Genomic DNA, 15,231 nt, shown 5'->3' with positions numbered 1-15,231 from the left:
TATATATATATACATATATATATATATATAATATATATATATATATACATATATATATATATATAATATATATATATATATACATATATATATATATAATCCAAAGGTATTTATATATAATCCAAGGGTATACATATATATATATATAGCCTTTGAGACTTTACACGACCGGTCGCCACCGTCGATTGGAAATTTCTTGGGGCGACTAAAAGTCGTAAATCACTCGCCCGCCAGTCGCTAAAAATTTTTTAAATAAAGAAACAGGAAAAACTCATTTATTTTACGAACCTCAAATATGCGGTGACTTAGAATGACCTATGTCTCATCATTTGTGAATTCTTTCATCTCTAGTTGTGAGACCGTTGGAATATCGTATTGAAAAAAGGTGGTAACGTTAAAGGTCAACAAGAGGTCAAATTTACACATTTGGCGTGTAGTCAAAATGTCGCCTTCATTTAGCTCTCTCATTTTGAAATTCATTTGGAAAAAAATTCTTCGACGCGACAACTACATGCTTACAAAAGTAAAGACGAACATTTGAAAGAGGAAAAATGCATCGTTCCGTCCAGCTCGCATCGAAAATTAAATTATACAACAAGTAAGTAATCGGTTTTCGGTTCAGTTTTATTTCTTTGTAAACAAACATTATTTTTTCCAGGGACGATAGAAATGTATCAGGATAGAAACAAATCTGGACATGAATTATAAAAATGTAAACACATAAAAATATCAAGACGGCTGATTATTAGTAACATGTTATACATGATATAATATTTCGACTTGCCTTTTTAAAAAATAAAGATATAGAATAAATGCATAAAAAAACCTTTATTGTTTCATTAACAAAGCTATTTAACTACTAGGCTAATCTATATAGATTTCGCTGAAATATTCAATGTTATATGATGCTAAATGTCCATTTTTATTATAATCTCGTTTCGAGTTTTGTTCAGTAATTATTGTAAGTAACTATTTCTGATTCTTTTAAGTTGCTGGGATGATTGTGTGTTTCAGAATATTTTTCAATTAGAGACTTCATATGGAAATATTTTAATGAAAAAATGAATCTCTAATATTTGTTTTGCATTTTAAAATATATTTATTTCAAGGGTGTGGTTTTACATTATGTTTTCTTTGTGTATAAAGTTAGACATATTCGTTTTCTAACGGTACCAATAAACACAGTCTTGCATTATTTATGTTTCAATTGTCATTTTGATACTACGTATCAGCATTCGAAGAAATGATTCTTATTTCTATGGAACAATAATATTAGTGATGCTATATAAAGAAACTGGTGTAGTATTTTAACATTTTGTTGAATATTTACTGAAATGTTTGTAGTAATAAAATAGTTGATTTACAAGAGTTAACAAATATCTTCTTGTTAGATTATACACATGGTAATTTCTTGAATTGCTGTAAAATTATTTACTATTATTGACTGAAACAAAGACATAAAGTCGGACGAGTAAAAATATTTTGGGGCGAGTAAATTTTCCCTCATTTTTTTTTCAAATCTCAAAGGCTGTATATATATATATATATATATATATATATATATATATATATATATATATATATATATATATATATAATTGTACAGAAGTTCAGAAACATATTGGTATCGTCGGTTTCAAGCCCAACATAAAGGGGACCAGTTAATGGTAAAACGCAAATGATGTTAGGCTCTCGTCAACCATGTTGTTTGATTTTAATTTATATAGACAAATATTACATAGTTGCTACACTGAACATGCATATGTTTCGGAACGATTGGTTTATTAAAAAAAAACAACGACTATTCGTCGTGCAACATGGACCCGCTATGATAGCGGATAAACTTAATTTCTTTTACTTGATGAAGAACCTTTGGTTTTTTTATATATCAATCGTTCCGAAACCTTAACATTTTCAGTGTAGCAAATATATAATATTTGTCTATATAAATTAAAATATTATATATATATATATATATATATATATATATATATATATATATATATAATCATAGTGGGGGTGATAAGTAGTAAAATGGATTTATCCGTAATCTTATAAATACAAGACTGATAAATTAAAAAAATATATCCATTTTAAATGTGGAAATTGATGAATCACACAGTTAAGAAATTCATTTTTATAGTATGAAAAGGTTAGTAATTGCAATGAAGGATAGGAAATTGGATCAAATGTTTGTAAGATGTCTTCTTCCTAAGATTGATGGTGGTGGTGTTTGATCAACACTGCTGGGGAGCCATGATGTAATATACTGTTTTGTTTTTAAATCCCCGAAACAGTGTTTCATGGTAAACAACTGATGATCCCTTGAGAAATAAATTATTGGTACTATAGTAAATTCGAGAGCGAGTTGATGCAGTGATTGCAGGTGATTAAATAACTTACTAACTAGATGGTTTTCTAATGAATGATAAAAATAATTTTTTGTATAGTTTTAAAGGTTAAAACTTCAAAGACTATATATATATATATATATATATATATATATATATATATATATATATATATATATATATGTAATATGATAGAAATTAAGTCATGTAAATTTTGATTTACAAACAGTGTTGGTGATAAACAAGGAATAACAGCTAAAATTAATTATTTCTTTATTCCATAGAGTTTCACAATTAATAGGTGCTGAAGGAATTTTACAATGCAATCTGATCTTTATTAAACAAGAGAAACGTCTGTATCGCTTTCAATGGTCACATATTTTAACAATATGATAATAATACCTGTGTATTCTTGGGATCGTTTCTATTACTTATATTATTTCCAATCTTCATAAATGCAACTGCATCAGAGATGGGTATATTTGCTCATGTCTATTATAGAGCGTGGTGTCATCAGCAAATATATAAATATACCAATTCTCATAATGTTGTTTCATTGAAGAGAGATATCGTCGTGTGATTAAATGTTTGTTTTTACATATATACGTAAATAAAAGACACGCGTAATGTGTTAACCTATGTCCAATCGTACAAGACGGTTTACATCATTCGTCTGCCGAGTGATTACATGTATTGCGCGTATGAAAATAGTTCCATGATATTACTACATACCTCTTATCAGATGGAAAAGAAGACACGGTTCAGATATTTGTATCTTTATGGCTTATGTACTTCATGCCAACTTCTTGTTGTATTTACAAAGTTACATCGGGGAGGTCGTTTATGAAGATGGCAAATGGTATAACAATAGGATAAATCTTCGACCCACACACGCATTAATGTATTAACTCCAAAAAGAGAAAACCAGTCTTAATAGAAGTCATTTTTATTTTTTGTGTATTTTTTTTACTGTAGAAGATGGACCTAATCCATACAGGAAAATTTTTTTAACGGTAGACTTGAAAAACTAGGATTTGTCGTTTTTTTCAGTTTTGATTCCCAAATCTAATATATAAACGGCTATATACCAGTCCGTCTGTCGGTATGCCTCTCTGTTAGTCTGTCTGTTTGTCTGTCGCCAGATTTTCAAACTATATCTCCTCCGAAACTAAAAGTCGCAGAGCGGCGCTAGGAACCTCAAATGATTAGATTTTTTACGGACCCTTCTTTTATGGGTCTTTAGCCGGTTAAAATTGTTTTAAGGGGTCAAAAATGGGTAGTACATTTTCTACATTAATCTTAATATATATTTGATTTTTAATTTTGAATCGGTTTATATACGTATCACGTTGGTACGTGGTAACGTCACTTGCTTTGAATGCTTTGGTTTCAATTCTAGCTGATGGCACCCAAATACTTTTTTTGTTTTTACTTTTGAAATCACGACTTTATAATAATATATATGAAATCTGGACAAATTAAAATATCATATTTAAGCGTATTTTCGACCGGGCAAAGCCGGGCGCACTAGTATTGTATAATTTTTAGTGCTTTTTACGGCATGTTTAAATAGGAATTTCAAATTATCGACTAATCTGTTCTATTTTTCTTGTATGTTCATAAATTTGGTTATTAATGGAGCGCTGCGTTCGGGCATCTTTCAAAATAACACATTTTTTTGTTGTTTTTGCTATTAATTGAGATTTTTTAGAAAAAAAAAACTGTTTGTCAAAAATGGCTAAGTTTGGGATTTCATAGATTTAATTTTCCTTGTATTCGTTGGCGCCATTTTTTTGCGCTTCTTTGACTACGAGTGAACGCTTCTTCTCGCTTTCTTGTCACGTTCGCCGGAGAAAATTCACTTGTCGACAAAGGTATGCTTGAGCAACTTCTGAAAGGATTAGGAAGAAGAAATTCAGACTCGTTTTACAGTCGGTTTATTAATACTTTTCCGATCAGATTTTTTTTTTATTATTGTTTTATTTTTAAATCGTAATTCGATTAGGTAATGACAATTATTTATTGATTTTGAAAGCACATTATGGATTCGATTTGACGGGAAAGAATACATTTTTCGCGCACACTTTCTCGCGATTTAATATAACTTGGCTTTCCGTTTCTATTTCTTTCCACTTTCTCTGCCAATTTTTCATCCTCTCTTTCTCTCAATCTTTCTTTTTTTTCATTGTTTATGGCTTTCCGTAAATACCATTTTATCGTAAACACATCTATCTATCTATCTATCTATCTATATGCATACATTTATATGTGTGTGTGTTTCCATGTATATATATTTATATTATATACATGTGTGTATGTGCATGCATATATATGTATATATATGCATATATATATATATATATATATATATATATATATATATATATACATCAATATTTTATTATTCATAACTTTCTCTAGTGTATCACATTTTGTGTCACTTTCCCGCACATGACATTTTATATTATACTTTATGTAAACACACACACACACACACACACACACACACACACACATATATATATATATATATATATATATATATATAGAGAGAGAGAGAGAGAGAGAGAGATATTGATAGATAGATAGATAGATAGATAGATAGATAAGCACAGGAAACATCACTAATTCTATGCGGGTTTTACCGGCCTCTGCCAAAGGAGGAAGACCAATAGAAGTATGAAATTCACAAACAGTCTCTGGTCGCATGTGTCGACGTGGTTATGTCACACACACACACACACACACACACACACACACACACACACACATATATATATATATATATATATATATATATATATATGTGGGGGGTGTATGCGTCGTTAAATTATTTCATACTGATGCAATTGATGTCAGCACAGTTAGGAGAAATGGTTCGTCAAATTTTTACGACAGAAATGTAAGTTACATAGAACGCTCTAGACGCACATGCACAGCCACAACTCTCGAAAACACTGTGCGTCTGAACCAACTCGTACGCGTTGATCAGTGGATCACGGTGAATGATATGCGTGTGGAGTTGAATGTGCATGTCATTACGCTGGAAACGACGTTGTTATCCTGAGGATTCAGCAAAATGTGTGCTAGGTGGATTGAACGGATGATCACGCAGAACCAAAAGGGACAACCGACGGGATTTCTGTTAGGTCCTGTTGTATCAGTACAGAACTTAAGGTGACAAATTCTTGGGCAGCATTATTACTGGAGAGGAGACGTGGTCTAACCACTACGAATCGAAGTCCAAAAAGTAGCCGATGGAATGGCACTAGTCACGTTTCTCAAAAGAAGGCGTTCAACACGCACCCATCTGCAATCAAAGTGATGCACACAGTCTGGGATAGTAACACGGGTTGATTGTCGACTCTAATCAAATCGTTACGTTAAAATGTTGACAAAGTTGAAGACTTCGGTTGCCCGTGTAAGGCCAGAGCTACGGGAAACATTTCGTTTGCAACACAACAAAGTCCACGCCTCACACAAGTTTGACGAACGTGGAATGTGTGATAAAGTTGAGCTGGGCGGTGCTTTCTTACCTATCACCGTCAGATCTTTCACTTTTTCCGACCTCTATAAGACACATTATCTGGGCAGTATTTCTCTGATAGCAATTCTGTAATCGCAGTTGTGAAAAAAAAAATTAACCGGCTCTGCAGGCGGTGACTTTTGAGACCGAAGAATCAACACTCTCTTCAACGTTGGCATATATAATATGTAATATATAATATGTAATATATAATATGTAATATATAATATGTAATATATAATATCCATTAGAGTATTAATTCTATAATAATACATGTGCAATCTGCGTAGATACAAATATCATGTTTAAGCGTAGTGTACGACCGAGCCACGCTAGGTGTCCAGTTAGTATCTGTCTCTGTCTCTCTCCCCCTCTCTATCTCTCTATCTATCTATCTATCTATTTATCTCTGTCCGTCTCTCTCTGTCTCTCTCAGTCTCTCTATCTATCTATCTCTCATATATATTTTTATATATATATATATATATATATATATATATATATATATATATATATATATATATATATATACTAGCCTGGCTATTCGGCGTTACACGATGACAAATGTAAAATATATTTCTCTCTTTTTCCAACGTATTCTCTTTCCTAGTTATGATCCGCTCAGCTTATCCCTCCCTTTGGGTATATCATGTTTTTAAATGAAATATCTACTTTAAAAAAAAAAAACTAGAATAACCTCGTTTCAATTAGTGGCGGCAATCGTCACCAATTTTTGTGAAACAAGGAATACACACACACACACACACACACACACACACACACACACACACACACATATATATATATATATATATATATATATATATATATATATATATATATATATATATGATAAAAACATGATATGCCCAAAGGGAGGGATGAGCTGAGCGGATCATGATATATATAATATAATAATAATAATAATAATAATAATAATAATAATAATAATAATAATATATATATATAATATAATATTATAATATATATATATATATATAATTCAATAGTAATATTGTAAAAAGTTGGTGATAATAATATATATATATATATATATATATATATATATATATATATATATATATATACGAAATAATCCCCTTGACACACCAGTTCTCGTCAGATCACCGAAGTTAAGCAACGTTGAGCCTAATAAATACCAGATAGGAGACCATTTTATGTACTTTTTGTTAAAATAATATTACCTTTTTGTTTTTTGATTCACCCCTCTAGTTAACTGGTGCTACCAGATCAGGCTGTCTGAAGATATTGGCTTCCTGAGACGAAATGCACCTAACATTGATGCCTTTTGTTCCTCTGCTTCTTTTTTGCCAAACTTATTATGTTCTGCCGAACCAAAAAAAACAAAAAAACAAAAACAAAATAAAACACCTTTCCCCTTTTTCCTTCTTCCCATTTCTCCTTTCTATTTCTACCTCCCCCCACCACCACTTCCTGACTGGTGTCTTTACTTAAAATGTACCAAATATTTATATTTTAACCCTTTTCCCTCGCCCATTGCAAACCTCATTCATGTTTTGCAGGGCAGGGAACTAAAACGATAATATCCACTATAAAAAGAAACAAACACTATAAAATAGCTATTGAAGTTACGAGGAGCTTGAAGAATGAAAACCTTCTACAAAATAATTGGATGTAAAATGAATACTATTTCCAAAATAACTGGATTCGACATTAAATAACCCGAAAAGGGTTGATATGCCGAAAAACAAAACAACCAAACCAAACCAATCCTATAGTTTAAAGTTGTCGATATATTGAAACACACTCTGAATTAATTGCTTATACATATGGTTCATTAAAAAAGCATGTTTGTTGAAGTTTTATGATGTTTCGGTTCATTTACAGATGGCGGCACATATATATTTTTCGCATGGGGATTTATGAAGAGATTCGGAACGCTTCCCATTATCTTCATCAAAGGCTCTTATATACATTCATCAAAATTGGAGAGCATTTAACATTTACATAGTACTTCGACATGCAGTTGTAAGACCTTTATATTATTTTACCCAGAAGATCCAGTAAATACAATTAAAGTTTCTATCTATATAAAAGCCAAGTACATCCAAGGATGGAATACTACTGCCATATCTGGGCAGGAGCTGCTAAAAACAGCCTATCCTGCCTTGACAGAGTACAAAATAGAATTCGTGGCTTAGTTGGGGATGCCCTTTTCTCTACCCTGCAACCTCTCTCCCACAGAAGAGACGTTGCGAGCCTATCCTTGTTTTATCGTTATTTTCATGGCAGGTGCTCGTCTGAGCTCCAATCTCTGGTGCCCCTTCGCCAATCTGTCACGAAAAACACCCGTCTTACTGAATCCACTGTGAAAAATTTCCCCCACTCTTTATCTGTGCCTAAATCAAAACGTGGATTCCATGAACAAAGCTTCTTTCTTAGAACTGCACGCCTGTGGAACTCTGTTCCGTCTGCCTGCTTCCCACCTGACTACAACTTGGATGTCTTCAAGTCTAACGTTAACAAATTCCTAATAAACCGCCCCCTTAAGTAAACACTTCATCAAATTTCCACACTAACGTACTGTACTTGCAATAACCCTTATCCCTGAGTGGCTTCCGGGCCTTGATAAGTGGTGACCATCGTGTAAAAAAAAAGTTTGTTATAAAAAATAAGATATATCTTATATAGAAGTTAGAGATTCGAGAACATTGCCATTGTCTGCTCTCATTTTCTAAATTAATCTAATGTCTAATAGGCCCCTCAAACCTCTGTCCTATCGCTATAATGTTGAATCCATGTGTCTGTTTTACTACGTAGTACTATAAGGAAGTGTGCTCTGATGAACTCAAAGCACTTGCGTCCCTTTATGTACATGTACTCGACTTACACTTTACAGTTCCCCCGTGTTTCCCGCATCCCTGACTGCAATAAGCTGCAGAGATTTATATTCAATGTGAACAGACATATAGCCGCTAAACTCCTCACAGTCCCTAAGTAGACATATTTGATCTAGTAGCCGCTTACATCCATATGCAAATACACCTTTGTTGAGGTGAAAAAGTTCCATATATATATATATATATATATATATATATATATATATATATATGTGCTTGTGTGTGTGTGTGTGTGTGTATAATCAATAAAACGATAAAAATGAATTAAAAATCAGTTTCAAAAGTAAAAACAAACAAATTCAAATCGATTGTACGATCGTTTCGGAAACGATGTTCATTTTATTAAAATTGAAAATAAGTATTGACAATAATTTGACAAAAGTTTCGTCCTTTACAACATAGTCTCATCATCAGCAAAAATGGGGGGGGGTGAAGTTAAAGACACCAAAATAAAACTATCATTTTAGTCGTGAGATATTCCTTTTTTGCTCGATTATTAAATGCGTTTTAAGTTCAGTCAGTCTATCTTTTGGCCTGCTGTTATATTTTGTCTCCGAATTGAAATATATATATATATATATTCTGATGATATTCTGATATATTGTCTCCGATATTATTCTGATGATATTCTGATATATTGTCTCCGATATTATTCTGATGATATTCTGATATATTGTCTCCGAATTGATATATATATATATATATATATATATATATATATATATATATATATATATATATATATATATATATTCTGATGAGAAGGAGAGTATTTCTTCGAAACTCCGCGGATTAAGGACTATCCACTTATCTTGTGCTTCCTTTTTAAAATTAAATATGTTTTTAACTCTTTGTCAAGATGTCTTTTAACATGTTTTATTAATCATTTGTTCATATATATATATATATATATATATACATGTTTTATTAATCATTTGTTCATATATATATATATATATATATATATATATATATATATATATATATATATATATATATGAACAAATGATTAATAAAACATGTTAAAAGACATCTTGACAAAGAGTTAAAAACATATTTAATTTTAAAAAGGAAGCACGAGATAAGTGGATAGTCCTTAATCCGCGGAGTTTCGAAGAAATACTCTCCTTCTCATCAGAGGGCAGGAATTAGCAAAATGCGGGATCGGATTTTGCATGTAAACGTATTTAATGAAACTACAAGTAAGTCACAGATCTTACTTGGTTAAAAAAGGGTGAGGTAAGGGAAATAGGAGGTAAAAGAAAAATGATAAAGAGATTTCACATGAATGGATAGTCCGGTGAAGGGTAAAAAATCCAAGAATGGTAAAATCCAAACACGGTCGAATTAAAAATTTCCAATCCAACAGGTAAGTTCCAAATGGTCCAAAATGATCCAAAGGTAGAATTCCTTGGAAAAAATCACAAATGGAATGAGTTCCAAATCATTAAAAGAAAAGTTCAAATGTGCACAGAAATCATTTGTTCATATTATAAGCTCTATTTCCTTTTCGGTTTTATTGATCTTTTACATCTGGTTGAGATTACTTCACTTGTGAAAATTAACTCTATAATATTTATAGCATATTTTAAGTTTACCATTTTGATTACCTTTGTAAACTTATTGTAATTTTTATTTATATATATATATATATATATATATATATATATATATATATTAGGGGGTAGTCACCAACAATGTGTATTTTTTAACATTATTTTATTATTCCGTGTCTTGGTTTTTTATTGAGAATTATGTTTAGATCATTGTAATAATGTTTTTAAATCATTGAAATCGTTTTTAACGCGTTTCAGACGTTCTGTGAAGCGTCCTCTTCACAAATTATATTCAAAAGGTGTTGGAGATGTAAAAATAGCATTTTCGTCGTTCATTTGAAGTGTTTCCAAGAGGTGGAAACGTGTAAGTGTCTACTATTCATTGGAATGTTCCACTTTTACTACTCTTTTATTGGGCTGTGATCACTCCTGTGTTGTGTTATATATATACCTGCAGACCGCCCGGCATTGCCCGGTTGTAAAGTCCGCATTGATATTATATTTAATTTCGTACAGAAACTGAGACATGTGCAAGCGAGCATTATGTTTTTTTTCTAAAGAGTCCACTTTTTGGAAGCCAAGAATACTCGAACTGAGATCGAAACTAAAATCTTAAGACAGTGAGACTAGTACGATAACCAATTGGCCATCGTGAAACACTCTTAGAAAAAGTGTTTTAAAATCTACTTATACTTAACATAAGGAACAATTCATGCATGCACATTTGTCAAACGGTTCGCAAACAGATTAAAATCCGATGACTCCTACGTATAAGGTTTGCAATTTTTATCCAATTTTTTTCCAGTTGATAACCTATTAAACAGTTTTCCACATATCTGAATAGCCTACATACAAAATTTCAAGTCCGTAGATTATTAATTCGTTAAGCATATAGGTTGATAATTATACACATTATCACCATTGTATATGTTTGTATATATATATATATATATATATATATATATACATATATATATGTATATATATATACATATATATGTATATATATACATATATATGCGTATATATACATGCATATATATACATATATGTATATATATACATATATGTATATATATACACATGATGCGCATTTCGATTCATAGACGCAGTCCATCTACGCTGAAGAGATGCTGATACCTTGAAACATGCATGTACGTAGATTACTGTTTTAAAACTAATAAGTAAAAATATTATACACGTCAAAATAAAACATGGGCGATTTTCGAAGTAGAACGAGCTTCGAGGCGAAGCCAATATTTAACCATCTTTATCATTAAAAAATCGACAAGAAAAAAAATATATACACACACTCTCATATATATATATATATATATATATATATATATATATATATATATACTAGCAGTTCCGCCCGGCTTTGCTCGGGCCCTATGTATGTATATATTAAAAAGTGTGAATATGTAAAGTAATGTATTTCTGTATAATAGTCTTCCTTAACTACCATAGAGAAAAGACAGACAGGCATTTTCACTTTAATAGATATAGATAGATAGATAGATAGATAGATCGGATGCAATAAATAGTAATGATTTTAAAGTATTTAAAAACACTCATGCGTCACCACCGAGAATCGAAACCAAAACCTTCAGTTCACGATTTATTTTGCCTATGCTGTAAGCGACTGGGCTATGAAAACATGTTTACTGCAAGGCTAAAAATTAAAACATGAACCAATATCAACTACGTCATGTATTTGTAATGCCGGCATTCGACCTTCACCTGGCAAATTTCATTTTTTTCAATTTTCACACTTTTGCACCGATTTTTCCATGCTAAAACCAAAATATAAAGTTTTGCATAGATTCAAATATCCTATATATATGAAGTTTCATGTCTGTAAACCAAAAACTCTAGGAGGAGTTTGGTAGGCAAATTCGTGCAACAAAAATATATACGTATACATAAATATATATGGAAACAATTTTGTGTTTCCTGTAAACATTTTACGGAAATATTATGCAAGTATAAATCATGTAGAATATCTGCATGAATATAATTACGTGTAATAGTTAACTAAAGATGGTCATCCCATAAGAAAAACTGAACAACTAATAGGGAATTAATTAAAATGAATGTTTGAAAGAATATGCAAATTAGCTAGATCTTTTGCAGGTGGATGCAAGTGTACAACCCATATAAATTTTCGTTTTAAATAAAGAGAACAGGGTGTTTTTAATATGAATATTAATACGCCCAAAGGAAAAACGAATTGATGGGAGTACAGATATATGTATATACAATCATATATATGTATATATATATATACATATATATACATATATATATATATATGTTTCGTTCACCTAGCATTCTATCTAAATATTTATATTTCGTACTCTCTCAGTACATGCTCTTTTTCGTTCCATTTATTTTGTCTCGTCTCCATATTCCCTCTTCATCCTCTTGCCCAGGTTAACCTCTTCTCCCTTCCCTTCAACAGCCATCACCACATCTCCCTATATCTCACGCGTATGTCTTCCCCTCCTCCCCATCTTCAATTCTTCTCTCATCAACCCGCGCATACCATTCCTCTTTCTCGCCCTCCTCTCTCCGCTTGCGTATATTTTCTCTAGCACATTCTATCTTAGCTCCTCCCTTTTCCTCCAAACATCCGCCATCTTGTTTTACTGTGAGAAAACTGCCTACCGAGACAATTCGATTATTCCCGCGCATGTTTGAGAAATCGGTATTTAAACGCCAGCGTCTTTAACAAACGAATTATGAATGGACGAACGGTTTTTAGAACGAGATTCAGCGAATTCCCTTAAGAGGGGTCCCGGCTGAATGATTTAATTTATCAAAATTAGACGCCTTCAAATAGCAGTAACTAAACAAATATGACAAACAAGTGAGATTTAGGAAGGCGTATTGCAAAATGAAATAATCAATAATTAAAATCGATCATTTGAATTACAAATATTCTTTTTCTATATCTGCAATCATTATTAGTATCGAAATATGGATTAACTAAATTCAAAATGTCATGTGTCGGCCATTTCGTACAGTCCTTCTTCCCGTATACTTACAGTTGTTTTGCGGTTCGCTATCGCTTCGCAATTTTCACTACTTGAAATGCTTTAACCATTAAAAGAAACATCCAGTTTTTTTTTATCGACGGCAATGCGCCCAATAATTGCGTGGCAAGGGTTGCGCAATCCCAACCACACCTCTCCTGAATCGGCACTACTTGGGTCAAGTGGCAAATAGAAATGCAGGGGTACTTATGCACTTATTAAACCGTACTGAAATAATCTATATATTAAGACGATAGCGTGTGTTATTTTGTGTGTAACGCTGATATCTTTTTTCTTCCGAATGACTGTCGTTTAATTGTTATAACCTTCCATTTCTTGTAATAAATACTTTTACAGAGAAGTCTTCATAAGTTTCGGTTTCAGTTTCGATTGTAACTGATGCCACTCAAGTAATCTATTTTTTTTTTCATGAGAAAGTTTACCAAGAATTCCTCTAAAGTTTTGGTTTCGGTTTCGATCATATGAAGGAACTCAAATTATATTTTTTTCTTCGTAAGTTTCAGTTTCGATTCCGATTCCAGCTGATGCGCTCAAGTCATGTGGATATATGTGCTTTCTTTTTGAAATCACAACTTTATAATATATAAGAATCGATAGAAAATTGCCTCTAAGATAATATATACGAAATCCGCATGAATTAAAATATCTCAGTTAAGCGTATTTAACGACCGGGCTATACCAGGCGTCCCTGCTAGTTTAGATACATACTTTTGTAGTTTTAACAAACGATAATATCAGAACATCACCAGAATGCCAACATCAATATATTACATATAAAAATACGCTGTGGAATTTCCACAGGTCCCGCTAGTAACATTATTGTTTAGAAATTCAGAAAGCCATTCTCAACATGGGAAGAGGAGGCGTTTTATAAGTTATTTGTACTTTCACCTAACAGTATAATAACAAAAAATGATATCGTAAGACTTTAATTGAATTTAAAAATACTATTTTTAAGATGGCGCGGTTCAATAAGTGAATAACCCCCATCCAAGAGGAATGAAAACAATGCCGAGATGAGCAGAGAGCACATACAGCGCCTAGAAGTCCCAAATGGTCATCCATCTGATACTGGCAAGGCTCATCGTTTTTTTTTGTTTTGTTTTTTTACACAGTGGTCACCACTTATCAAGGCTCGGAAGCCACTCAGGGATAAGGGTTATTGCAAGTACATTACGTTAGTGTGGAGATTTGATGAAGTGTTTACTTAAGGGGGCGGTTCATTAGGAATTTGTTAACGTTGGACTTGAAGACATCCAAGTTGTAGTCAGGTGGGAGGCAGGCAGACGGAACAGAGTTCAGCAGGCGTGCAGTTCTAAGAAAGAAGCTTTGTTCATGGAATCCACGTTTTGATTTAGGCACAAATAAAGAGTGGGTGAAATATTTCAAAGTGGATTCAGCTAGACGGGTGTTTTTCGTTGCTTAACTTCGGTGATCTGGCGAGAACAGGTGTGTTCTCATGATTATGCCGTATACGTCCAAACAGTATTACATAAATGCGGGTGTACGTCAGGCAGCAATCCTTGGCCATTTTTTAATCTGATATTCATAAATGACTACTCTGATGTAATTGACTTCGAGATGGGTACGTTTACTATTGATATCACGCTTTATATGAGACATGAGAGGGGAAAGGATGTACGCCTACCTAAGGCAATGGCTAAAAAGGTTTAAGGAAATGTTAATCATATATCTCGCTGCTCAACTCCCTACACAATGTCCCAGTATACATGGTCATAAAAAGTAGTCCGTTACGTCAAATTGTAACAACGCGCGGACGTGCGTATAGCAACTGCAATTAAATAACTAGGCCGTGTGCGAATTGATGTCACGGCAAGGAAGAAGAAAGAAAAACGT

The sequence above is a fragment of the Euprymna scolopes genome, chromosome 32 (genome assembly GCF_053919585.1).
Source record: "Euprymna scolopes isolate OS-2025 chromosome 32, ASM5391958v1, whole genome shotgun sequence".
Lineage (NCBI taxonomy): Eukaryota > Metazoa > Mollusca > Cephalopoda > Sepiida > Sepiolidae > Euprymna > Euprymna scolopes.
Note: the sequence above shows the minus strand (reverse complement) of the source record.